A 26,570-nucleotide genomic window follows, 5' to 3' on the forward strand; every position below is an offset into this window, starting at 1 on the left:
TATAGCTTACAATAAAGATGTTCTCAGCCTGACCCTATCAAATTAGCAGAAAACAAACACTCTCCTGACATCTCTTTCCTGATTTTCTGCCACTGATCCAGGTGCCCCAGACTGTGGCCAAAGACCACTCCTGGGGGGGTCTATGAATCACTGCCAAAATCTAGAAAGAATACATGAAGATGAATGTATTTTAAGTTTCACAAATCAAAAAAGGAAAAAAGTTCACAAATGCTGCTTATGCCAATTTGATCAATTTACTGCTTGGGAAAGGAACAGATTCATACTGTGCACCACACCAGGTGTTGAGATTGGAAGGCAGGGAGAGTAAGAATTTATAGATGCTGGTACCTTCTGCTCTCTTCCATGTCAATCTAGCTTGGGGCAATATGAAACACATAAAACAGCCAGTAAATTGAGTGGATGACAAGTTCTTGGTACTTGTTTGAATTTCCTATGTCTTTGCCCTTGGGTTTGATGTTGTAATTCAAGAGTGCTCTCATATTATCACTGCTACATACTCTTATCTAAACTAAGCCTCACCCCTTGAAGCTTTCATGCTCTCCTTTTTTTTTTTATTTAGAGAGAAATATAAAATAAAACCAGACCTCAAGATGAAAGAACCTCCCACCCCCAAAAAAACCCCAAAAAACCAGCTACCCTTAAACACAGTTATCTTTCCAGGCTGAGAGAGGTCACAACAACCTTGATGTATTACCACCACTGAGACACAAGATGAAGTTCCTGTGGTGTTGCTGTTGTCACATGTGGTCTGTTTCTATTAAGTCTGTCATGCTGGGATGCTGCATACACATTAAGAATTACTGCTTTGCACTGCTTTTTTCAGAAGGTAAAATACCATGTCTGGCAGAAGCTGTGAGACAGTTCTTACTGCATGATGTCTGGGACCAAAAGAAAAGATATTCCTTCTCTTCTTTCCTTCTCCTTTCTATGGTAAAAACTTTTTCAAAAGATGGTAAAAGAGGGCATTCCTGATCATTTCTTATGCTTACCAGTGCAAACAAAATAATCCCTTAATAAATAAGTAAATAAAATACTTTAGGAAACACAAGACAAATATGAAACAAACCCAAACGAAAAAATGTGCATAAACCTTTTCTAGTTTATTCGCCTTTGATTTTGCAGCAAGTACATTTCCATCCCTAAGACCTGCTAGAGGGCAAAACATGGGAGGATAATGGGACAATTAAAAGTGTTATTAGGCTTTTAAAAAAGCGAGACAAAGCAGTATGGGCCAAATTGCATGATCACTGTAAAGAAGACAAAAGTTGTAAGTCAGCCTGAACACACAGTCATGATTACACTGTGGTTAAGTGGTACATTTATCCCTAATTCCAATGACCATTAATTCTAACAATTGTTCAACTGAGCTAAAACCCTTTAGAGTTAAAAACACGGGTTAGCAGCCTGGTAGGGCTGTAAAAAAACCCACCTTCTATCCTCTTACAGATGTTAAAATAAATTAGGAAAGAGTTGTTTAACTTAAAAGCAGGGGTACATATACATTATATGGTCATAGTACCATGGAATGGTTTGGGTTGGGTAGGACCTTAAAAATCATCTCATTCCAACCCCCCTGTCATGGGCAGGAATACCTTCCACTAGATCAAGTTGCTCCAAGCCCTATCCAGCCTGGCCTTGAACACTTCCAGGGATGAGGCAGCACCAACTTCTCTGGGTAACCTGTGCCAGGGCCTCACCACCCTTACAGGGAAGAATTTCTCCCTAATATCCAATCTAAACCTACTCTGATTCAGTGTGAAGCCATTCCTCCTTGTCCTGTCACTCCAGGCCCTTGGAAATGTTTCTCCATCTCTCTTGTGGGCTCTCTTCAGGTGCTGCAAGGTCCCAATTAGGTCACCCCAAAGCCTTCTCTTCTCCAGGATGAACAATCTCAATTCTCTCAGCCTTTCCTCACAGCAGAGCTGCTCCATCCCTCTGATCACCTTGGTGGCCTCCTCTGGACTTGCTCCAAAAGATCAATGTTGTTTCTATGCTGGGGACCCCAGATGCTCTGTTCAGTGCTAGTTTGCAGAATTACTATGCTCCTGTAGGTCGACGGTCAGTAATTCTTAGGGGAAGACTCTTCTGATTATTTGTAATTACTATTTTTATCAGTATGTGTATTCAAAAATGCTCCTGTATATTCACAGCAAGATGTAGGAATGACCCTGCAGCTCTTGGCTGCAGTGCCCTTCCAGGAAGACTGACGCATGGATCCAGGATTAAAACAACCTCCACAACCCTTTCAAAGAAAATTTTTTAAAAAATGGACAACAATAACACAAAAAAAACCCCTTCCTAAACTATGCAAAATACCTGCAATTTCAGTTTTTGACTCAGTCTGCCCCTCCCAAGAAAAACCCACAAATGTCTCAATACGCCAGACGAGGATCCTCAGGAAGGACCCTCCCAGCTGTCTGCTCCATCGCCCCTGGTGAGGGGAATGTTTGCAGCCTCGAGGGCTGAGGTCACAGCCTCACATGGTTTTGTCCCTTCCCCTCTCCATGACAAACTGCCCAGTGTCAGGGGCAGGCGATGCCAGTGCCGCCCACAGAGCGACAGTGTTCGGGGGCTGCGGATCCTTCAGAGACAGGCCGAAATGTGCCAGAGCAGAACACTTGCAGGACTTGTTTTAGTGGAATTTTTCCAACCAGATCTGATTATCAGATCTCCGTTTGCCGTATATGTAAATGTAACTGGCCAGGGCTGTAAAACACAGTGCCTGAGTGCCTGGCCAAGTGTCAAAACAGTTTCAAAGGCCCCATTTTGAGTAACAGCGACTTTGAAGTCGAGGTGGTTGTTTTGATTCTCCCTGGCACTTACGGGGGGCGGGTCTTGGACAAATGAAATGCATGACAAGAAATCATCTGATGTTTATAAATTCAGAAACGGTTCAGAGTTAAAAATCAGGTAGACAGAATGACAAACCAAGTTATTGTATTCTCTTCAAGCCAGCCTGCAAACTGACTTTTCTAAGTTTCCTATTTCCTTCTGCACAGTTCCATTTAGAATTAGTAAAATACAAGTTCCTAACTTTTCTATCTCTATCCAAAGCCTGACTTGGATACAGCTACTTTAACAGTAGCTGTAAAAAAGTGTTCAGTTGTCTGAAAGGGAGCCCGTGAGAGATATGACTATGTTCCATAATGTTATTAGGTTTTAGCTGTTCTCATGAATCACAGAAATGATACAGTAGTGCTCAGCTTCAAACCCAGTTAGGAATTATGGAGAGGGTGCTGCCCTTTCCAATTTCCAAATGCACATTTACCAGGTCGTGTGGGCCTTTTACAGTCTAGTGAAGTTTTAATTCTAAAAGATACAGACATATAGCTTAGTGGAAGTGGCATCTTCAGTCTTTCTCTGTTTTCTTATCTTCTCCAAAACAGCTCTGAGAGCTAAGCACGTGGATTCTGCAAAGCACTGCGCTCTCATCTCTCATTTATATCAACTGTTCAGCTCTGAGTAGCAGTTTGGTATTCGCCATGTCAGCAGCACTGCCCTCCAGGAGCTGCATCCCTACCCAAACCTCAAAAGAATCACTTCTTGGCACAGGCAGCTCCTCACAAGCTGCTCTGCTTCCTGCCAACCACTCTGGGTTGAGCCTCAGCTTCCAGCACTCAGCGACAGACGATGCTGCCGACAGGAGCACAACTGATGCTCTCGACCCTCCCAGTTCCTCTCTTGTCTCAGAGCCACATCCAGAAATAGCTGCAAAGATCTGCAGTGGCTTAGGAGAAGAGCAGCTCATGCTCTGGTAGGATTTTTAGGGCACAACTGGAAGGCATCTTCTCACAATGCCTTAACTTTTGCCTTGGAGGGAACTGCTCAGTGGAAGCTGTTTGCTTTTAACACCCATTCCACAACATCATCTGTGGCACCCAAAGTTTACCATCTCCGCAGGCACAGAGCTGTGGAGCTCCTCTTGGCTGTCAAGCATCTATTTGACTCGGATCACACTGAAGCATGTTTTACACAACTGGGCCAAAAAGCGGTTTTGCTTTAATGTGCTGTTTGGCAAAGGAAGAAAAACCAACCACCAAAAAACCCCAAAGCAAACCACATCCGAAACTAGGTTTAACTGCAAATTAGCAAGGACAGCTGAGTGGTGCTAGTACAGCCACAATTCAACAGAGGAGAGTCAATAGTTCACCAGAGACTCACTCAAGATACATAATTTTGTAATTAATGATGCTGTTTTCAGTACTTTAGGGTACAGTGTGTGTCACTCCTCCGGGAGTGAAACACAGGTTTTCTGGTTTTATTTAGGCACGCTGCTGACCACAATTACAGGAAAAGAAATTATGCATCTGTATCTCCTCTACATTAATGTTCTTTGAAAAGTCTTCCAAACTTCCCAAACACCAGGTTACCAAATTCAAACATGCTATAGACCATACCCTACGTAACAGTCTACCACTTTATTAGAGTAAACCCAAACCAACCAGAAAAACCTCATCACCAGGGTAACTCTGCTGCCACTGGAAAATCACAGCAGAAACAAAGGGATGAGCAACAGCAGCAAGCTCATCTCAGGAATGCTGGTGATAACCTTGGGGCATGAAGTGGAAGGATTTTTCCAAGTTCATGATGCAGTTGTAAGCTTAGCACTCATAAAAGCTCACATAAGCAAAAGATGAGGAAATAAGGCAATTCATATGGGGATACAGCCCTAAGTCTGCTGAAATGGGTGCTCGTGGTCTATAGTTTGAGTAGTACTGAATTCCCACAGCTGTTGCATCAAAGCCATAGCATCCCTTAGCCAGCATGGAAGTGCATGTTCTTTAATTATTTCTGGGCAGACTGCAATCATCTTTAAGATAAGTGACGTTATGCACAGCTGGTGTAAATACTCCTCAACTGTCAGGGTGCCTTTCCACTTCAAGTACTATTTCCTGAACTCATTTCTTTTAAAAGAAACAATGCATCTGAATTTCTTACATCTAGAATTCATGCTAGAGTATAATTTTTAAAGCTTTCTATGAGCATGAAGAGTTTAAAAGACCATTACAGAAATGACTGTGTTGTTAGGAAACCTCTTCAAGACAATTATAGAGAAATTTCATAACACTCGTTTTTGGCACATACTTTCTCCTTGCTCAACTACACTTCATAAACTACAAATTGGTCTAATTTTATTGGTCTCATCTGAAAAAATCATTGCTAGAGTGTCATAATGAATGAGCTAGTAAGAGAATTACAAGGACATACTGCATGCCATAACATAGCAAAGAATAAGACAGGATGACCTCATTAAATCCATGAATTTAGAGAGTGTTCCTGTTCAGGGCAGCATCTGAAGCATTTCTTTCAAATGGAAACAAATTACAAAGTTCTAAAAGGCTACAGTTCAGAGAGATTTAGAATTATATGTACCTGTTTAGACAACAGTTTCTTCATCATGGCTGGGCTTCACGAACAAAGATTTGGGAAGGGCTCTACCCACATTTGTTACAAGCACGCTGGTGGCTAAAAAGGCCAATACGAGATAGACGTGTCCGACTGCAAAAGGCACAGCAGAAAGACTCCTTAGGTGGTAAATTCTGCAAGGCACAATTCTTTCTGCGTTGTCTTTTCTCCTCAAGGGTGATCCTGCGTGTGTTCTCAAAAGCATCCGCAGCGTTATAGATGGAGTGTCTCCAGGCCTCCCGGTTGGAGGCCAGAGTTTAGACAACAGTACTTTACCTGAACATGAATCATAGGTGTAAACAGAAGACACGGAATAATCAAAAGCCCAAGATGCTTAAATGTAAAATATTAATAAATAAAATACCTATGATAATTCACATTTGGAGTGAGCTTCAGCACCTTTGCACTTCACAATCAGGTATAGACTGTAAGTACCTGCACAAGTCTGCATGAAAAGAACATCACTGACACTCATTTTGAGTGTCACTCGCAGGGTTGTTGTTGTGCATTCCACACTTTCATCCCTTCTTTTCCTGTTGATGAACACCCATCTGCTTTCTCTTAGAGGAAACTTGTCAGACAGCAAAGTCAAGATGTTCCAAAACATTTCACTTCACTTGGGCTGTGGCAAATAGTCAAAACAAAGATTGCAGCACTACACGCTGGTACAAATTTGCAACTAAAAACCATTACACTCCATGATGCTTTTAATGAAAAAGAAAATGCAAATAAATTGGTCTATAAATCAAAACACTGCACACTAGATATGGAAGTCCTTGGAACAGAGACAATAAACATTCCCTTCTCAAGAGGAAAAAAACCCAAACAATAAAACGAACCCCTCAGGAGATGCTTACCTATAGGATTGCTAGATCTTAACTTTAACGTTCAGCGTGACTGTGTTGAAATGCATTATTCTAGCAGCTGTGAGATTAACTAAGATTAAATCACCAGCAGCTAAATAGTGTTTATTAGAAAAAAAACTGCACAATGCCTACAGTCTCACACTAGAAGCCACATAAAGTTAATTCACTTTGAAATGTTAACTACCTAGACCAAATTTGCTAAAAGGTGTTTAGATATACACTACTTAAACCTGAAGTTTATAGGTGATTGTTACATGAGGCTGAGTAAAACTTGTTATATTTCCCTTTCCATCTCTTGCAACATTCAAGAGACAAGCTCAAAATGAAAACTGAGGAAAACAAGGGGTTGTAAGAAGACTGATAAATTAAGATTCTTGCTCACGCATGAACCAGCTGGTTCTCTTCTCATCCCTTTCTACTTCTAAGATACAAGAAACTGAAGTCTGAGGAACATACCACGAAAAAATCAGTGTTATGGTAAAAGCTTTGAGTTCAAACCAGCACTGTGCTCCAAGGAAAAAAGTGGCTCAAGTTTTCCCAAATCAACCAAACCAGAAAGATCAAAACGAAAACCATACAGAGTTCAACTGAACCTTGTTCTGACCTTTTTGGGTCAGCTCTGATTGTATTTCACATCAAGAATAACCCAGAAGATCAAAAGCATTACATTTTCTGGCAAATTTTGTACCCATAGCATAACAATTTTTGCAGTAAATTAATCATTATGTGACTTCAGTGGCTTCTTCCCTCAACTAAGTAAAAGAAAGAAACATTGCCCTGCTTATAAGCAAAATGAACTGACAGCTTATGTACCGAGAAAGTTGCACAATACTGAAGAACCAGTAGACATCATCCAACACAACATATTTATAACATATTTAACATATAACATATTATAACATAACATATTTAGCTATAGCTAAAATCTGTTATAGACTATGTCCATATTAGAATATCCCTGTCCTTAGTAATACCAGACTAGTCCTGTGTGGAACAGCCACTTCCCAGACTCCCTGATTATAAGAGCAGAATTCCTGTGTAACCTCAGTTACTGCAGTGAGAAGACTGAAGCTTATGAATTCAAACAGATTTGCTCATTTGTCCTATTGTTTTCTTATTCAGTACTTTCTATTATTTTTGAGGACATGATTTATGTTTCCTGAACAGCCAAGCTTGGCAAAACTAGTGTCACTTGAGGATAACAGAATCCAAAGAGAACCATTCCTGAAGCTAAATCAAAATGTCTATGAGTCAGGCTCAGAGGAAGGGTTCCAAGGTCCAACTCATCTGCTCAGTTTATAGGATTCATTAAACAAAGCTAAATTTACAGTTAGTAAATTTAAAAAGTGACAGTTCATTGCCCAGTTGTATTTACACAGTACTTGATACACTTATTTAAGCAAGAAAATGAAGTATTTTCAACAACTTAAAAAAACTCCAAACTACTACAGTTGACAAATTTAATACCTGAATGAAAACCAATCACTTAAGTCTTTAATAAAAACTTATATCCAGAATTTTCCTTCCAGTTTGTAGCATCCAGGAACTATTTTCCTCAGGCACTTGGAGGAAATGCAAGGCACTTTCGAGGCATTGGATCTATCCATGTAACTATGAGGTAGGAAAGCATGCTACCTTTACTGAGCTTTTGAATTAGTCTGGCTCATAAAAACACCCTGACTGCCTTCACAATTAGGAGATTTAGTAAGATGGTATAAAATGGAAAACCAAAGAAAGTTTTGCCTTCAAACTTCGCCAAGTTGTGTTTCTGCAGCTTGTTGAGCTTGCAGCGTGTGCAGCCTGACTCTGTCTCATGGTAGGAGGCCACAGAAACACAGATTGCTGCTCTAATAATGCTTTGTGGTTTGGGTTTTTGCTGTTGCTTAGCAGTTATGAAAACAATCCACTTGACAAGGTCAGAACTCATGACCGAGAAAGGTGGCGAGCAGAGCAGAAGTTACATATACAGCCCCATCTTCTGAAGTACCAGTTAAGGGCTTAGAAAGAACACTGCTGTGGTCATGATATCCAAGTTATAAATGCTGTATTCTCTACTAGGAAACCAGAACAAACCCTGACACTTTTTTGATCCCCTAAGTTACCCCACACTGATGCACAAAAGATTTCTGCAGTCTGGTTACCAAGTCCTCTGCAACTGTAGTTTACTTGAACACCTTTTTTTAACCGTGAAAAAACTAAACCAAAAATCTTCTGTTACCATAAAGCAATGCAGATCATTCATTCTGCTGAACTTCCACTGCAGATCTAATCTGTTACTCCTAAAAATAATTACAAAACATTAAATGACAAGATCCAGGTTATCCCGCACCAACGGGAAAGACAGACTCTGCACTAGCATAGGGGAAATCTGTGATATGTCAGGGTCCTGTGGGGCACATGTTAAGTTTTCAGGTCAAGAGGAAAGCGAACATTCCATACCCATCATCTCACAGGTAGGCTCTGCAGGGAGGCAAAACCTGGCTTGCAGCACAGTCCCATGGAATGATGCCTCTCCAGCTCTACCAGCTCGCCATGAGCAGCAGCCTGGAGCTGGAGAGAAGCCATCCACAAACACGGAATTTTAGGGAAGAGAGGCCAATGGACTCAGTCTTACACATGAAGCACGAGATTCAACAGACCTGTGTGATAGGTGGCTCACTGCCTTTGGGACCCACTTTTAGGTATGTTTTTGCACATAGAAATTTTGCCTACCAACGCTGTGTTATACTTTGTAATCTCATGCTGGTATTCATATAAAATTTCCATTATGAACAGTGTATACAAACACATATATAAAGTTCCTACTGGCTCCAGGAATAACCAGCTTGTAACCAGCTTAACTATAAGATTTAGAGACATTGGGGTGTTTCTGACAACTCTGAGATGTCCACACAGTGCTGCTGCTGTCACACAGCAACCAGCTTCATTTTAAACATGTTCAGGTCCAAAAAACTCATCTGTGCAATGTGATGCTCCCTCATGATAAAGCATTAGCCATATGCTGCACTCCCTCTCCTCTCCAGCGACACAAGTGATTTTACTTCTACCCTACATGTCTTCATGGCATAACAACAATCTCTTTTAATTTATGGTCTCGGATGTCAAGCACACAAAGATAGAGGTATTAAGGGCTCTTCTGCAGGGGTAATTTTAGGAGAGGGACAGCTAAGTTACAGCCTGAGGTTTAGACGAGTGTTCTCAGAACTCACTGAAAATAGAGAGCAGGGGTGGGATCATATTAGCAGCATCACTATGGTACAAGGGGCCCAGAAACACTTCTCATCTATTCTGTGGAGGCAAAGGTCCTTCACTAAACTGTATTTACATTACGGCTTAAAAGCCTTGAATCTCTCAAATAAAACCCAGTCCAAAGTCTAAGCACAAGGGGGAATTTAAAATGAACAAGCCCTATATTACAAGACAAACAGAACCAAGATATCCTGGTAAAGTTACAATTTATTTCAAAACTACGTGCCTATCACTCATGACTGCAAACCCAGCTGGGATTTGCTGGCTGGGCTGCTCAGAGAAGAAACAGCAGATCATATCCAAGGAATTCAAACTGATTTATATTTTTGTTTTCATAACAACGACCCCTCAGCTTCTAGATCAAAATGTGATTACATGTGATTGATTACACTCTTACCTTGGCTGCTGTCACTCTGTAGTTTTTAAGTTCATTTCATAAATGCTCTTGCATAATCCCCGAGGTTTAATCAGAATCAGTTTTATACATTCTAATTCCTAGGGGTTTGTGGGTTTACACATCTTTAACAATGAGATTGGCTGGCTCCAGTCAAATACAGTTCACTTTCAGGCAGCATATCCAAGAGAAAGGTAAAAAGCATATTAGGGACAGCAGCACAGGGTCTCCCAAACAGCAGGAGAGGCAGCATGAATGAACAGGCAAACCCTGCCAGACACAGGCTGCCACCTCAAGTGACTGATCTGCCCTAGCTCTGACCTACTGAAAGACACCTGCCTGAATGCAGCGCCAGACCAGACACAGCCCCAAGTTACTGCAGCCCCCAGGACCCAGACCAACCACGCTGCACTTCGCCCTCTCGGGCCTCGTAGTGTGGAAACTCCCCAGCCGGCAGAAAGCTCTTGGCTCAGGCAGCAGGGACAAGCTGCAAAGCTGCTTTTGGGGTATCACTGGCCCTGGGGGGCTGAGGAGATGCCTCAGCAGGGCTCTGCAGGGAGGGAGCCCACAGGAACCAGCGCACTCTGTGTGAAACAGCGAGCTGAGCAAAGCCCTCGGTGCCACAGAGGCTGTTCCACGGCACCATTTGTGTCGCCAGGGTTGCTCCATTCCACACACTCAGTTTGTGTCGACACTGCAGTACTGAACTCCCCGAGAAAACAGACATTTCTCAGCGAAGTTACCACTGCCCAGGCCCTAAATAAGAACATCTGGAAGGCCCAGTGAAGATCACCAGAAAAAAATGTGATCTTTTGGTGGTGATTTGCTTCCTACACTCTCTACTTCGAGAGCTTTTGTGCACACACTTACTCCCTGGCTGCTGCTCCTACTTCTGGATTGAAAACAAACACGAACATACACATATTCTCGTTACATAAATAGTAAGATTTACACAAGAAATGTTTGTCAGGAACATATTCTTTCTGAAATATATGTAAATAATTTCCTTTTTTCATATTTGTCTCCTCTGAGATCTAGACTAGGTCCTAATTATTCCCTTGTGAAAATTTATCCAGCAGAGGAAGAGATGTTCCTACCAAGAACCTTTCCAGTAATGCTGCCACAGTGAATGCTGATGCTTAAACTAAGCTCCAATAGACATTTTAAATCCAGAGAGTGAAAAATTGTGTTCACATCTAGCAACAAATTACTGAAAAAACGATAATTTCCTAAAAATAAAATTATTTTGCTGAAATGAAGATCAAAGCTTGGAGGGGAATGACTAGGAAAAAAAAGCAAGTATTTATTTCATTTGACATTAGGAGTTCCATTGCTAAATACAGGTATAATTACCACATATAAGATCAATGGCAACTTTCGTAATTACAGTCATGGTTTGGAGGGAAGTGTTGTTATGGCAATACCAACCATAGGAAGGAAATCCACATCTACTCAGAGTAGGATTTCTACATGGCATTATTTTTATGGCATAGCACTCCACCAAAAAAGAGTGCAGTAAATCAACAGTAATGTCTATTTTAATCACACAGGCATAGTCTAGAAAAGTATTTCACAGAAATATACTGAATGAGGAAATGCAAGGCAGGCCATGACCACATGTTAATTAAGCTTTAGTTTGGTGTAGTACCTTGACTCAGCTTACATCAGCTAAAGTCAAGAGTTTAAACCCAAGCTTTTCCAGGCCCACTTCTCCTGGATTAAGAACATAAAATGTTTAGAGGGTTGGCATTTTTTTTCCTGTTCTCTATATAATCCCAAGCAACCTAAATGAGATCTGATCCCCCTTAAACTGGTTTGACTCAACTCCGCAGGGTTTCTTGGCTCAGGCATTAAGTGAAAGAAATAAAACTGGTTTGGGACTGGAATCAGCCCTGAAGTGATATAGGCACATCTGCATGTTCCTACCCTGATGTAGCTGACATCAGTGTTTATCTGGGAGCCAGATAAACCACAAAGGATGACCAACATACGATTGCAACACCTTTTCCTGGCCAGCCTCAAGGGAGGGCTGGTGCCCAGGGTACACCGAAATTCCCACCCACAGGCTTCTGGCAATGGGACTTGGGCTGTGGGTTTGGGGAACCAGGACTTTGGGTGTTTCTTTCTCTCTTGTCAAAGGTTGACCCCATTCTGTCTGCACTCCTACCTCGGATTACTGATAAAATCATACTCCCAGTTATCCTGGCTTTTAGTGGACTACTTTTCCCCCTTTCCATGAGTTGGTTTCTTCAATTAAATCTTGCAGCACTCACACTCAATCACAGATCTAAAACAATTATCAATTCAGTTGAAAACAGGCAATCATCAACACTGATCTGAGAAAATAGATCTATTATGATTTTGACAGCTGATTTTCTCACCTCTCTCTTTTATTTTTGACAAATTAATTTGCAAAACAGATTTCTATACATTTCTGCAGCTCCTGGAACACCTACAAAGAGAGACGTAATGGCTACAACAGATGTAATGCTCAATACATAATTCAAACAAAATACAAATTAGTTGGGTTACTATGGTCATGTGAACATTGTATTTATTCCCAAGGCGTGCCAAAAGAGCAGAGAATTTGAAAATGGCTAAGCAAGACAATGATTACTTTCTCATTCTCTTCACATTTAGAAACAAATACAATAAATAATATTTCCGGGGATTGTGGAAGGCTGACTGGCCTAAAGTTTCCTGAACTACTCTTCTTTCTCTTCGTAAAGATGGTTATAATGATAGCCCTTCCCTAGTCACCAGAGACCTCTCTACTATTCTTTTTTAACAGAGAATTGCAACTGCAGAATTGCAATTGCATGATCTGTGTCTTCCAGCATCCCGGCATAAATCCCACCCAGGCTAACGGATTGGAACTTAACCACCTTTTCTAAGTAGTCTTGAATAGTAAAATATTCTGTGTTTCCTGTGCAGCACTGCTTAATTATGCTCTCCTAGGCAATCTTTGCTTTTGTACAAAGCCATATTTGGAACAGGAACGTACCATGCCCCTTGCTCGGTGGGTCACATTGCAAGACTCAATTCCACACTGCTTCAGCTCTGAAAACACAGTATTTATCCTCACCTCACCCCTATAAAATAGGAAAGGGCTCTACTTCCCATCCTAATGAGTAGCCATCTAGCACAAAGTATTTGCCTCAAGTAACCAGTGATATTGGAAAGCAGAGAACCCAAATATTCAGAGCACTAGGCCTCTAAATACTGATTAAGGGAGAACAGAGAGCTGAGAAATCCCCACAGCACAAAGACCCTACCCTTAACAGTATCTCCAAAGTACCTGAAGGAATGAAGAATAACTTACCTTTCTGACACATGACCTTATACTTATTTAAAATGACTAAATTCCGTGTGGATTCTGCTAGGATGTGGTTCCTTCAGGGGAAGGAGGGAGATCCAGAAAGAGTCCCCTTCACTGACATTAGAGATCTCATTGCTGTCTTGACAAACCTGCCAGGTTACCTTCCAGAATGCTCAGTGCAAGACTGTCACCCCATTCTTCTGACTTCACCAGGGACCTACCATCTGCTGCAGACTTGTCACTACTTGCTTCTGAGTTGAGAAAACAAGAAGACCCAAATGCTGTCTTATGGCAGTGCTTCCAGAGGTCTTCAGACAAACCCCACCGTGCTGTTGCCAACTTTCAGTGTCCAATCAGAACAAAAGAAGGGAAGCCATCTTCACCATATGCAGTTTTTAAACACCAGTCACTACTGTATGTGTTAATTCAACACATACACTCTGTTACAGAATCACAGGATGGATCAAGCTGGAAGGGACAACAGTGGATCATCTGGTCCCACCTCTCTGCTCAAGCAGGGTCATCCCAGAGCACATGGCACAGGATTATGTCCAGATGGTTCTGGAATATCTCCAGTCAGGGAGGCTCCACACCCTCTCTGGGCAATCTGTTACAGTGCTTGGTTCATAGCAAAGAAGTTCTTCCTCATGTCCAGCTGGAACTTCCTGGGCATCAGTTCCTGCCCGTGGCCTCTTGTGCCATTGCTGGGCACCCCCGAGCAGAGTCTGGTCCATCCTCTGTCCCCTCCCTGCAGACACTGACACACATGGATGAGGTCCCCTCTCAGTGTCTCCTCTGGAGGCTGAACAGCCCCAGCTCCCTCAGCCTTTCCTCCCCAGGGAGATGCTCCAGTCCCTGAATCATCTCTGCAGCCTCCGCTGGACCCACTCCAGGAGCTCCATGTCCCTCCTGTCCTGAGGAGCCCAGGACTGGACACAGCACTCCAGATGTGCCTCACAGGGCTGAGGAGAGTTAATTTCATGTTCTTTGTTAACAGTGAAGTGGGAAACACAAGTGCAAAACACTACCCTGCTCCTCTTCATTCAGCGTTTGGCACACTGGCAGACCTCCATATCTGATTTGAAATCTACCACATTTACCTAATTTCCACATACTTTGTACCTGGGATTATCACTCACATGCTTTGCTTTGCTCCCTTTGCTTTCAGGTACTAATGCCACACTCTTACAAGGAAAATGCACATCTCCAATAAGCATATGAGTAAACACAAAGTACAGACACAAGAGACTTTCTATACCAATAAAATCAGCCTGCTCTGGCAGAAAACATTCTCAAGAGGATAGAGATCACTTAACCTGTGGGGCCCAGAATATCTTGGTTTTGTATCATGCAGTTCTGGTGCAGAAATAGTATTATAATTCTCATGTTTATCCTGAGATATCAGAACATATGTTCCCTTGATAACACTATAAATTATATTTATTTGCAATGTAATAAAGAAATTACTTAATCAATGAAGAAATGCTCAACACAAAAACATGAGTTCTACAGTTGTATGTTTACAACTTGTGAATAGGAGGACAATGAAAACAGAAAGTTGACATTTTAATCTTGCAATCAGATTCCTTCAGAATTTGCTTTTTAAAGGAAAGAAGGTCAACTTCCATAAAGCATGGGAAATGCAGCATTTAAAAAAGCTAAGGCAATGAAGTATGACCTTTTCATCACAGAATTAGTTATCCTTAATGTATTTCCCTGCCCTTAATCTTCCTGAATCTTCAAAACGAGCGTCAAATAGATGCAATACCTCTATTAGTGCAAGTAGAAATTTTTTGTTTGCTAAGATTTTTGCACAGCACTGTACAGGATAAAAACCCAATCACCTATGGGACACTCGAGTGAAAAGTCTGTAAATAATTTAAAGGAAGCTACTGCTCGCAATTATGAGCACTTTAGATTAAAAGTATGCCAACACAGGATATTTTGGGCACTGTATTTTGCATGGAAAGGACAGAAGGTTGCACATAGCAGATAAGAATTTCAAAGTCAGAAAGACAGACAAAAAGAGAAAAAATAAGTGCAAGGAGGTCCCCATTTTATTTTAGAAATGAGTCAGCAATACTGGGTGATATTTTTACAAAGCTACATGGAGCAAAGCATCAAATGTTGCCAATGCTACTCTAAAGTGAAAATATAGACAACACACTGAAAATGTGTTTAAAGTAAAAATCCACGTAAGGACTTGCATGCATCACATGAAAGAGAATCCTACTGTCTTGATTACTTCCAACTACCGGATGTAATAAATTTAGCGTACTCTTCTCACCCACGGGACAAGGTACAAGTTTCCTGCTATGTATCTAGGAGTGCCATGAGACCTACTTCTATAATTCCACTTCTTATTTAAGGGCTCACAGTCACAATGACATTAGTCACACTCGGTGTAGGTGTATGAGGAAAATAAGAGAATTACTCTCTTTGAAGGAGCCCTGTCATTTAATGAAAGATTTACTTTTACAGTATTGTGACTGTTTTACCATTTCGAACACGTGAATCTCAGAGCAGAGATGAGTTCTCAGGAAGGGCTCCAGATCACCTTACTTCATCTCCCAGAACAAGAATTACCTAGGCTGCCATGGAAATTAAATGTTAGTGACAAGTAGAGGACTTGGTTTTTGACAAATGCAGATTATGTCACTTCAGAAGACAAGAACTTCCTCATCTTCAAGGACACAATCTTTGGTGAGCAAAGGAAACTCTGGCATTGCATACCATTTTTTCATTTTTCAACATGACTATCCGACTTTTAAGGTGAAATACCAATAGCTAGACATGCCAGCCCATAACCTTTAAGACTGGAAGTTGAAAATCATATTTAACTTCAAGAGCAATGCAGAGGCAATCACAAAGTAACCAACCTGTCCTCCTATGTATATCACCATCCTGGTGTGGGGGCAATCTGGCCTTCCAGAAAAAAATGACAAAAATATGTTCACTATTAATGTAACTTCAGCCTGTTGATGATTCACCAGTAGAAAGGTGGTTGTTGAAACTCAACCACTTATGACTTGAAAATCAACGCTGCAGTAAATGCAGCATTAAGAGGCAAATGTTTCCAGGAGGAACCTGAAAATTAAGACACACACACCCCCCCAGTGGTGTAGTGTGAACAGCTAATGCACTTGTATGCTGTGATTGACCTGCTGTCAGATCACAGTTTAGTTTTGTTTATGTGGTTGGTTCAACAGTACCACTCTGCTGGCACAGTTCAGAGACCTCATCTTTAAATACGAGTTTTCATCACATCATTTTGGAAGCACACAGTTCCACCTCCTCCCCGATATGCTTGCTGGAAATTCTTTGTGGGCAGGTTTGTCAGTGGTGAGCAATACCTAGTCAGTCTTTGGAAAACCCTTAGTTAGTCAAAGCAATAAACAGGCTTTCCAAGGGTGGAAAACTCAGAAAAACTCATTGCAGAAAAACAACCGCCAGCATCTCAGCTGTGGATGGTCCAATACAACATCCAGCAGAAAAAAAAAGCTGGACCACACCACTTGATGCCCCACGCATGGAGCATTCCAGTTCCAGGAACCGAACATTGCCTCTCCACAAATCATCCGAGCTGGACCCTGCAGTGAACAGCAGTGTGCAGGATGTAAGACAGGTGCCTGTAAAACTCTCATTTTAGCGTAAACACAGACAGTTTTAGAACATGGTGGAGATGGGCTGAATTCTTTTCTGAGCCACAGGGATTAATACACAGCCAGCAGTTTGCCTGATGCTACACAGGCAATGAAGGGTCAGGGATAGGCCAAATAGAAGGTGATACATATCAGGCACAAAATGAGTCTTTCTGGACACAGCCTGAGCCCTCTCAGCTTAGCAACAGCAGAACTAGGCAAAAGAACAACACAAAATGCCTGAGAGAGGACACCGAGATTAGTAAATAGGGGAAATGAAAAAATTAACTGAGAAACGCATCAAGACCCAGCACTTCCCATCAATTCAATATATTGTTTAGGATGTCCTGAAGTATAGCAGAAACCCAGCGGCTGCTTTGAGGACGCACAGGGCAAAGCAGCAGTCACAGAACATAAATCCAAGAATGAAGAAAAATTAAAACTGCTATGACAAAAGTTACTGGTTATTTGCAGAACCACCAAGGTTTTCCACTGAGTTGGCAGGTTTGACTACTGTATCTAGGCGCAAGATTTGATGGTTGTTTTGCTCTATGCAACAAAGCATGGCATAAACACCCTGGTACCGCTGGGCTCCTTGCCCTCTCTTCTCTGCAAGTGTCATCAATTTTATTTCAGATGCAAAGAAAGACACAAAAAAGTGCAGAGAGATCACCGACAGTCTGTTCCATACTAAGAGTGTATTAGCTTAGTTTGCTTTGGAGTATGTAGTGAAGAGAGAAGCAATGAGGGCTTGAAGGAGGTCACTGGTAGAAGACAGTGTCATTCAACGTCTGTAACATCTTGACCTGGGATTTCATTTCTTCCTGCAGAAGGGCTCCATGGGGAAGTACAAGCAGAACCACATCAAAGCAATAATGTACATTACTGGAGAAAGGATCACAGGGCACGTAAAGAGCTAGGCTGAGAAGTTCCAGTTGCAGGCACAGGAATACAGTGTAATCTACTGCACGCAGTGTTGGACTACACAGCTATCAGAGCTCTGAGTTGCATAAACAGATCGTCTGTCAGAAAAGCAAGCAGATTGTTTCTTTGCAGTCTGCAGGATCAGAAGTAAAGCAGGGAGGTTGGATCGAGGGTTAACTAAGGGTATAATTCTGTCTGTCACGTTCAATTTAGAAATATGAATACATGAGAGTTTGGGTGTCTCATTAATGGCCTGAGGACCAACACTCTCAGTCTCTTCAAAAATTTTTTTGCCCAACAAAGGAGTTGGGTCCTTTACAGCCATGACATTTAATTCAATAGCCAAAGGAAATCTAGAAGTAGTCCTGGACTGTGACATTCCCCTTGAGTTAAAGCTAGAAGCAATGAATAAACTGATGTCAGTGTATGCAGTAGTTTTGCTAAGGGCTCATTCTGTAACAAAATTTCACCCTCAAAATCATCCTTAAAATTAGGTTTAAACAGAATCATGCCATCCAGCTGATAACAAAAATAAGAGAGCACTGTGAGCAGGGACTACATTAGAAAGTGTTGGGCAGCCAAGTCCTTTTATTTCTCTCTCCTCACCTCTCCCTCACAACAGAGCACTTCTGAAATTCCCCCATTATATGCCCCTAACTCAAGTAGGGACCTATTCATTTTTATGCTTACAGAGCAAGATTTTTAATACTAATGCCCAATAAGACTGTGTGTTTGTGAATAAGCAATGACAGGTGGTAAAAGCAGATGGTTTTAAAAAGATTTGTGGCAGTCCCTGGCTCCACCATCCTGCCAGCTCTGCAGGATACTGGCAGAAGGAGTGGTTCCCTTCCTCTTCCTTCCTTGCCTCACTCCAGAAAATCAGCAGTCTATCTCGCTGGTTGCCACAAAGGCAGGAAAGGATGGGCAAAGCTCACTTGCTCATGTTCTCCATCCCACGTCCAAACTGCTTTTGCCTCTCTGCAGAAGCCCAGCTGAAGGTAACCCATTAATCCAGGATAACCAGCCAGGTAGAGCCACAAACCCACCTCTGTGTTTGCTGGTCCCAGCCAGGACCACAGTGGGCAGAGCTCCTGGTTTTGGCAGTCATTCACCACAGATCATAACTCCTTTGCTTCTGGGAGTTGCTTCTGACCACGCCAAAGGACAGGACCTAAGTGAGCACCACCGAACACTCCGGTGCTGAACCACAGCACAAACACCTGCCCGCCAGCACAGACCTCACTGAAAGCACCAGCTCAGGTTTCTGAAGGCCTTGGTGATGAAGGAGGCATCTCAGATGCTCCAACCCTGCATAGCCAAACTTTGACAAATGGTGAATAACCTTACATATCATTACTCATACCGCACTGGGGAGCAAAGCTCAGAGAAACACAATTATTCACATTACATCTCAAAGCACAGAAAGCAGACAAAAAAAAATAAATAATTCATATGTCAGCAAGAGCAGCCACAGAAAAATATATTTCCAAATGAGTGTTGTGTGTTTGGCCAAAGCAGTGCTGATTCCTACAGCTACAACTCCTCCAAGTTATTGCTACTTGTGCTTAGGGAGCAAGGACCCCCTACTAATGAGAAAACAGCATTAGCTCCAGTCAGCTGTAACTCTCCTCTGAGCTATCACAGCACACCTATAAAGATGACTCAGGCCCTTTCACTTACCACCAATGAAGCATTACATGGTGCCACCTCTGGCTGCTACTGAAATCACCTGTAACACCTTAACCATTGTTAACTCCACAGTACACCCATTTCAAAGAACCTTTTGGAACCCTGCCGTGCTCTGTTCATACCCACACATCTTGTGCATAAATTAAGACTCTCTTTTAGGATTTACTAGGGGGTAGTGTAGGAATTAAACTCCTGAAAGGGGCTGGTACTTTTTTTATATAGCATCTCTGCTTTCCAGATTTCCCTCTAAAACAGGTGTGGTTGACTCAGTGTCAACATAACACTTATTCTTGTTTTCCATTTCTTTAAACTGCATAGCTTTGTAAGAACCTTTTCCTTATTGTTCATCTATAGCCTTGTTGACAAAATTGAAGTCAATTTAGATTTTCATCATTCCCCTCACAGCATTAAAGCAGTTTCTGAAAAATATTCTAGAGAGCGTTGTGACACTACAGTGTAATTATATTCAGCATTCCCTGAACAAGAAAAGGCCCTCCTGAACCATCTACAACAAAATAAATTGCCATTCTTTACATGAAATCAGTGAACCTTCCTTTCCTTTAAACAATGAGGTTTAGGGTTGCTCTCAGAAAAGGAAAACCAAAACCAACCAACCAAACAAAAAGGTACTGTCAGTCCAGCTGGCTCCAATTTTATACAGCATTGCAGAAACATCAGTAAAAAACGAGTCTGCTGCAAAGATAAATACAGCCATTAAAACCTAGAATAAAAAACTTAGTTATTTCCAGAGAACACCTGTTGGTAAAATTGCTTTTCACCTTTGGACACAATAAAACATGGATCTGGGCTTGGATAAGGCCAGGGTAAAAGACAGCTAACAATTAAATTGTTAGCATACAGGTTTGTGACCAGTCCTCCCATTCTCAAATTCATTAACCAGTAATTAAATTTTATACTTGTGTCGTTCCCACGGGACAATCTCCTGCTTTTCAGAGCAGATATGGATGATGGATACTATGGTATAAGGGGTTAAAAGTTAAATAAAGTATGAGGAAAACCTATTATATGAATCTCTTATGGGCACAGCTGCTTACTTTCAGGAAGGAGAAAACTTTGAGATCAAACACAACAGTATATTTTTGGGGAACCAGGTATCTTTTTCTGAGAGCATGGGTGGAAGAACTGAGCCCCTTGTAATTTCCTGTCACTTGAAACTGCCCAAACCCAGGTACAAAGAGAAACACACAGACAAGCAACTCTTACAATACACAGCAAATATAAGCTTAGAACTGAACACAATTACAGTGAATTACAGGTATATTTTCCAAACCTTCAATATGCCTTATGCTTGAACAAAAATTAGTGTAGCCAGAGATTTGAGGGAGAAAGGCTTTCCAATTTTCAATAATTACCAATGGAACATTAATTACATGCCTACACATAAGATCCTATAGTGACTGTTTCACTGTGTAAAGACCTAGTTAGCTGTAATTTTAACACTGTACATCACCCAAAGACAACTCCATTTTCTAAAGTAAGCCTGAAAGTGCTGTGAAAAAAAAGAACTAAAAAACAAACAAACCCAAAAAAACAAACAAACAAAAGTACAAAAAACACCACAGACAAAATATCTACTTCAGATGGTGTTAAAAAAAATGGGAATTATAGGCTTACCATTCAAAAAATTGAATAGAAAAAAAAAATGCAATAAAAGACAAAACATCCTCTGCAGCATACTCTTAATGTCCTTCAAGCTTCCTCTTTGGCTCAGTCCACCAGACCCTTGAGGGTATGTCTGCACGGGTGACTGGACACAGGCAGGCACCGCTCCTCACCCTCCAGACTGCCCAGATAGAAGCCAAACTAAATCTGGGAGCTGTGCAGAAGTGTTAGCACAGCACCAGGCGAGCTCCTTAGGCTGCAGGTCCGTCGCTGGTTTAATCTGGTCCCAGTGGGGCTCCCAACGAGCGCGAGGAGGATCCCCCCGCTCTTCCCCCAGCACAGGTCTCCGCTGACTCCTCGGCGCGTTTTAGTCATGCGTTGAGTCAGACCCAGGAACTCATCCAACTGAAAACCAGGCCAACAGCAACAACAAGAGCAGATTTGCATTTGGCCAGGAGTGACAGTACCAGCACAAGCGGGAGGTCGGGAATGCATAGCCAGAGGTGAGGCAGGAAGGCAGGATGACCCTTTGGCAGGAGCCCACGTTTGTGGCAAATTAAAACCACCGCCGGGCCTCACCCCTTGCCCTGCAGACAGGCAAGATCTGGCTGTCTCCAGCCCAGCTTCACATGGACGCAGGTGAAGAGCTCACCAACAGGGAATACTTTCGTGTAATAGTTGCTTGAGCCAGGGAAGTGAACATCCTTCAGATTATCCTTATTTCTAGGTACATCTGGTGATGCCTAACTCTTTCTGTGACCTACAGCCGATAGTTTAGATAATCTCATTGGACAGCATTGCAATATTGAAACTTTCATTTCTTAAGTGTCCTTTGTGGACCAAGGACCATTAGAGACTAAGAATGCTATATTTTTTCACAGTAACAACAGGGTAGTAATGCAACAATAGGACAATGCTAACTTACCCCCTGCAGCTATTGTTCCCAAAACTTTCCTACAAACACAGAAAAACAAAGCAACATAATAAGATAAGCAATAGCATCCAGCTGAGTCAAGCACTTGTCAGTAGAGTGTCCTCAACTCCCCTGAGTTACTCTTCACTGCCCTTTGGCTTCTAAGAACTACTCAGATTGTGGTATCATACACACACACAAATAATTAAAAAAAGAGGACCTTTCTTCCCTTGTCAATTTCAAAACATTTATTTTTTTCTCCTTCCCTATGCCCTTGTTCACATGATCTGTCCCTTGTATAGGTCAAAATTATTTTCTATTGGGGAAAAAAAAATTGCAAACTGATTAGAATTAGGAGCTTCCTATGTGAAATGTGTAGAAAAAAAATATTTTTTTTTGAATGACACTAACAATGCAGTTTGCTCCTTTGGAGCAAGGATCTACGCTCTGCCATGGGATTTGAAATCATCAGTATCCAATGATTTCTGATTTGTGTTCCTCTACTGTACCATGCAGACCACACGACAGCTTCTGTGCCCTTGGACATATTACCAATAGTCCCTGTCACAGTCCTTCTGCCCTGTCAGTATCCACGTTCTCCCTGCCAGTACCCCCACACCTTCCCAACCTCCCCCACCCACCCATCCACCCCCTCCCAAAATCCAGGTCTGTCAAATCTGAACTGATTTTGGGGAAGGCACAGGAAAATTATCAGTCAAATCTGCCTCCCATAACAGAGCCACAAACTTCGTGCCTCTGCTAACAGGCCACTTCCTATTACTTTTCCAGCATTTGATCTCTAGATTCTTTTGTTTTCCCCCAGCTGACACGCTAGGAGCTTTATTTACTCAGGCTTTTCATACATGGTCTTCAAGGTATTCTAAAACTGTACTTCCCCCCCACCACTAATTTAAACAAGCTTTAATAGGGATTAGACTTGAAACCTGAATTGGCAGAACTGAGGAATTTGCAGCTTTGTGACAGTCTCAGATGCATCCTCGAACATCCTCTAAATATAGTATAAGGCTGGCCTAAATCTGCTATTGCTTCATGTTTAATTCAGATACCTTTGAGTGAATGCATCTCTACCCCCTACAACTTTTATTCTCATCACCTATGTATTGAAATTTACCGTTATTTTAACTTAGACAAACACCCCAAAGCATGGAGAAAATGTTTTAAAACACTATACTTATGTAAAAACAAGTTATCAGGAGAACACAATAGATCTGCAGATTAAAGCACTACATTGCAACAGGGATTTCACAACTTCACTAAGGCAACTATCAGTGCAATATTTAAACTATGTAGTTTCTTTAAAAAGAAGATGAGTACATCAGTAATGAACAGAACTTCCACTTTTCTAGTCAAGAACATTACAGGTAAGCAGGAAATGATGCTTTTGATACAGCAGTGCAAATCAATACAAACTCCAGTAGCAGATCTCTGAACTGCCACCAGCTTCTTATCAAGTGGAGAGGAAGGTTCCCAGAACACAAGCACATGTAGAAAGTTACACTCTAAACTAACTGCCAAAGCAATGTCAGCTTTGGTATTGAAAGCTTCTGAAAGGCCATGCATTTTGTTACATTCTTGGGATCATCTAATATTTCAACTTCACACTTATTCTAATACAAACTCAAGAGAAACAGGATTAGGGCTGATATGGATTTTAGAACACATTTTTCTAGGCTAATAATGACCTTCAGAGATACCAGAATCTCAGTCTAAATAAAGATGCAAAACTAGCCCTTTCACTGAATTTATAGTGCAAACTGTGTACTTCTGGGTGAATCAACTCCCATTTAGTTTTAGTGCTTCCCGCTGCAAGATAATGGCCTGTCACTACTTATTTCTCTACTTAGTTATGCCCTTAAAAGGCTCTGAGGCAAACACCTAAAAGCGAATTGTTCCGAATAACAACATTACTGCAAAGGGCTGTATAAGACAAGACAAGGTCACGTGTCTCTAGTTTCCAGAGAACCCAGGATATCCTCAAAGGATCCTGTAACAAAATTCGGGATAGATCTCAGTGATGGACAGCAGGGGCCATCCAGTCATTTCCCAAACAAGAGACATAGCAAGGAGCCCTCCTCATACCATTAAAACTATTGCTGTCTGATACTACACTTCTTAAAAAAAACAAAACAACAACAACAAAAAAAAAGTATGGGCCTAATAGCAGGAAAACAAAAAGGCAAGCCTCCCCTAAAATTACATCTTCCTTTGATTTATTTTTTTAAACAGCACAGCACTGAAGATTTACCCCCTCCCCGGAGCAAAGCCTGCTGCGGGCAGGGCGGGAGCCGCTCACCACATCCTGCCCTCACTCACACGGTCGCGCCCCGGCTCCAGCCGGGGAAAACTGAAATGAAAACTGAAGCTGTCCCCGGGGGCACCGCACAGAGCCCACCCTGGTCCTTCCCGGCGCCCCGGGCCGCGGTACCTGCCCAGCCCAGCCAAGCCTAGCCCAGCAAAGCCCAGCCCAGCCCGGCCATCCTCCCTCTACGCCGTCGCCTCTTCCTCTCCCCAACACCACCTTTTTAGGTGCTTTTTGGATGGTGGTTTTTATTTTATTTTCGCTTCCCTCCAGTGTGCCCCAGCGGGTAGCTGTTACCTTCAGTGACCGCTTTTCCGAACCAATTCCCGTTTCCAAACCACTGCCCCTCGCCTCGCCCCCCCCCCCAGCCCCAGCACGCAAGCAACTCCCGGCAAAGAAGAGGAGGAAAAGAGAAAGAGAACGAACGAAAGAAAAAAAAATAAAATAATTACCAAACCTCTCCCGTTCTCCGGGTCTGACACTGTGTATCCGGCCGGGGGAGGGAGGCGGGGAGCCGCAGCGCCTGCCCCGCTGCTCCGAGCCCGCACCCGGGGGAGGGTGAGCCCGCAGCTAGGGGAGGATGAGCTCGGAGCCGGGGGAGGATGAGCTCGGAGCCGGGGGAGGATGAGCTCGGAGCCGGGGGAGGATGAGCTCGGAGCCGGGGGAGGATGAGCTCGGAGCCGGGGAAGGATGCGCTCCCGCCCGCCCGGCGGTGCGGACCGGGTCTGGCCGGCTCAGCGCCGCGGGCTCTGCGGCGGGAGCCGCCGGGCACAACGAGCACCCCCGGGGCGAGGGAGAGGGGCCGTCCCCGGCAGGATTCGGTCCCGTGTGTCTCCGTCCCCTCTCCCCCGCCTCAGGTCGCCCCTTCCTCCCCGGCCCCCGCCGGTACCGCCCGTCAGCCGCGGGCGCAGCGCCGCTCGGCCGCCCCGGCCGCTCCCCGCGGTGGCGGTGCCGCAGGGTGTGCGGGCGCGCCGCGGCAGCCCCCGCAGGAGCCAGCAGGCGAGAGGAGGCTCCCTCTCTCTCCCTTTCCCCCTTCCTCCCTCCCGGAGTGACTCCGCTCCTTACCGGGCTGCTGGGGCTCCTGTGCCGTCTCCGGGCTGCCCGGGGCGCTGGGGCCGGAGCGAACGACGGCGGTTCCTCAGCGCCTCCCCGAGCCCCTTCCCTGCCCTCGCCCGCCCCCGCTCCGCCTGCGCCGGCGTGAGCCGCCGGCCGGGAATGCGGGAAGCGCGGCCGGGCTGGGCTGGAGCCCCCGCACGCGCCCAGGAGAAGGCCAGGGGAGGCATAGGAGGGGGGGACCGAAAGCTCCCAAATCCATGACGGAGGGGCAGGGCGAGTGGTCCCTCGGGTGTCCTCCAAGGTTGTTGCACCTCCTGGTCTCCTCAGCTTTAAGCAGAATTTACCGCTGTGATTAAAATGTTCAGGGTGAACGCTGTACCCAGAAACGGAGTTACAGGATCGGCATATTAAGTTAATTACGCAATTTGTCTTAGGAGCATTAGGAAGAACCCGAGATATGCAGTATACCTACCTTTTCCAAAAATAATAATTTTCCCACTCCAGCAATAGAAGATAGGCCCTTTAGTAAGATCTTTTCAACAGGAAAATCAGCAAGATGTGACCCTTTTATATCCCCTTATTACAGTATGTACAGTATGTACTGTATGTACAGGCATTAATTAATTTTACAAGGTTGCGTTTATTTCGTTACTGCATTATTGTCTTCAGTTTATTAGTGCTGGAAAAAAGCCAGCCCCAGAGAGGTTGGGTAAGATGCCCACTGATGACTGAATCGGTATCATAGCTGTCAGCAGAACACCCCACACCAAAGGATTAGGTACTACACCCACAACTGCAGTTCTCCCACCTCTAGCTCCTTTCTTATAGGCTACATGGGCCTGCCATTCCCACACAAGACCTCCCTGCCCCTTTTTGCACACCTGGGCACGAGCAGTTAAAGGCTAAGTCTCTAAAGCCTTCCCATTTTGACCTCATTCTGCCTGGTGTCCTTTCAATACATGTGCCACTACCCTTGATGTGACACAGGGCATAGGGCTCTAAGACCAAGGTGGACCATAAGAGTCCAAATTGCCCAGGACACAAGATTTATGTTGACCACTCGCCACGTTACACCTACGTAGTTGGAGGAAGGTTGTGCAGAGGTGTTCAGGGAATTCATCCCATACAAATGGGGTGGGATGTAGCACC

At 43.2% G+C, this 26,570-nt stretch overlaps 1 protein-coding gene across 4 annotated transcripts in view; it reads right to left on the minus strand.

Annotated features, from left to right (window-relative positions):
* LOC113994327 (fatty acyl-CoA reductase 1-like) overlaps positions 1-25,560 on the minus strand; it is a 135,767-nt gene extending 110,207 nt beyond the window's left edge. The window contains exons 1-2 of one of the 4 annotated variants that reach the window (XM_039380169.1): positions 25,110-25,183; positions 24,818-25,067 (exon numbers count right to left, since the gene is read on the minus strand). The gene's annotated coding sequence lies outside the window, so the exon portion shown is untranslated. Of the gene's footprint in view, positions 1-24,817; positions 25,184-25,430 lie in introns of those variants that run through there. The other 3 variants (XM_027733249.2, XM_027733250.2, XM_027733251.2) reach the window with 3 other exon arrangements.
* Between the last annotated feature and the right edge of the window lie 1,010 nt (positions 25,561-26,570).

The sequence above is a fragment of the Pipra filicauda genome, unplaced genomic scaffold (genome assembly GCF_003945595.2).
Source record: "Pipra filicauda isolate LSUMZ 115617 unplaced genomic scaffold, ASM394559v2 scaffold188_size1440453_pilon, whole genome shotgun sequence".
NCBI classification, from domain to species: domain Eukaryota; kingdom Metazoa; phylum Chordata; class Aves; order Passeriformes; family Pipridae; genus Pipra; species Pipra filicauda.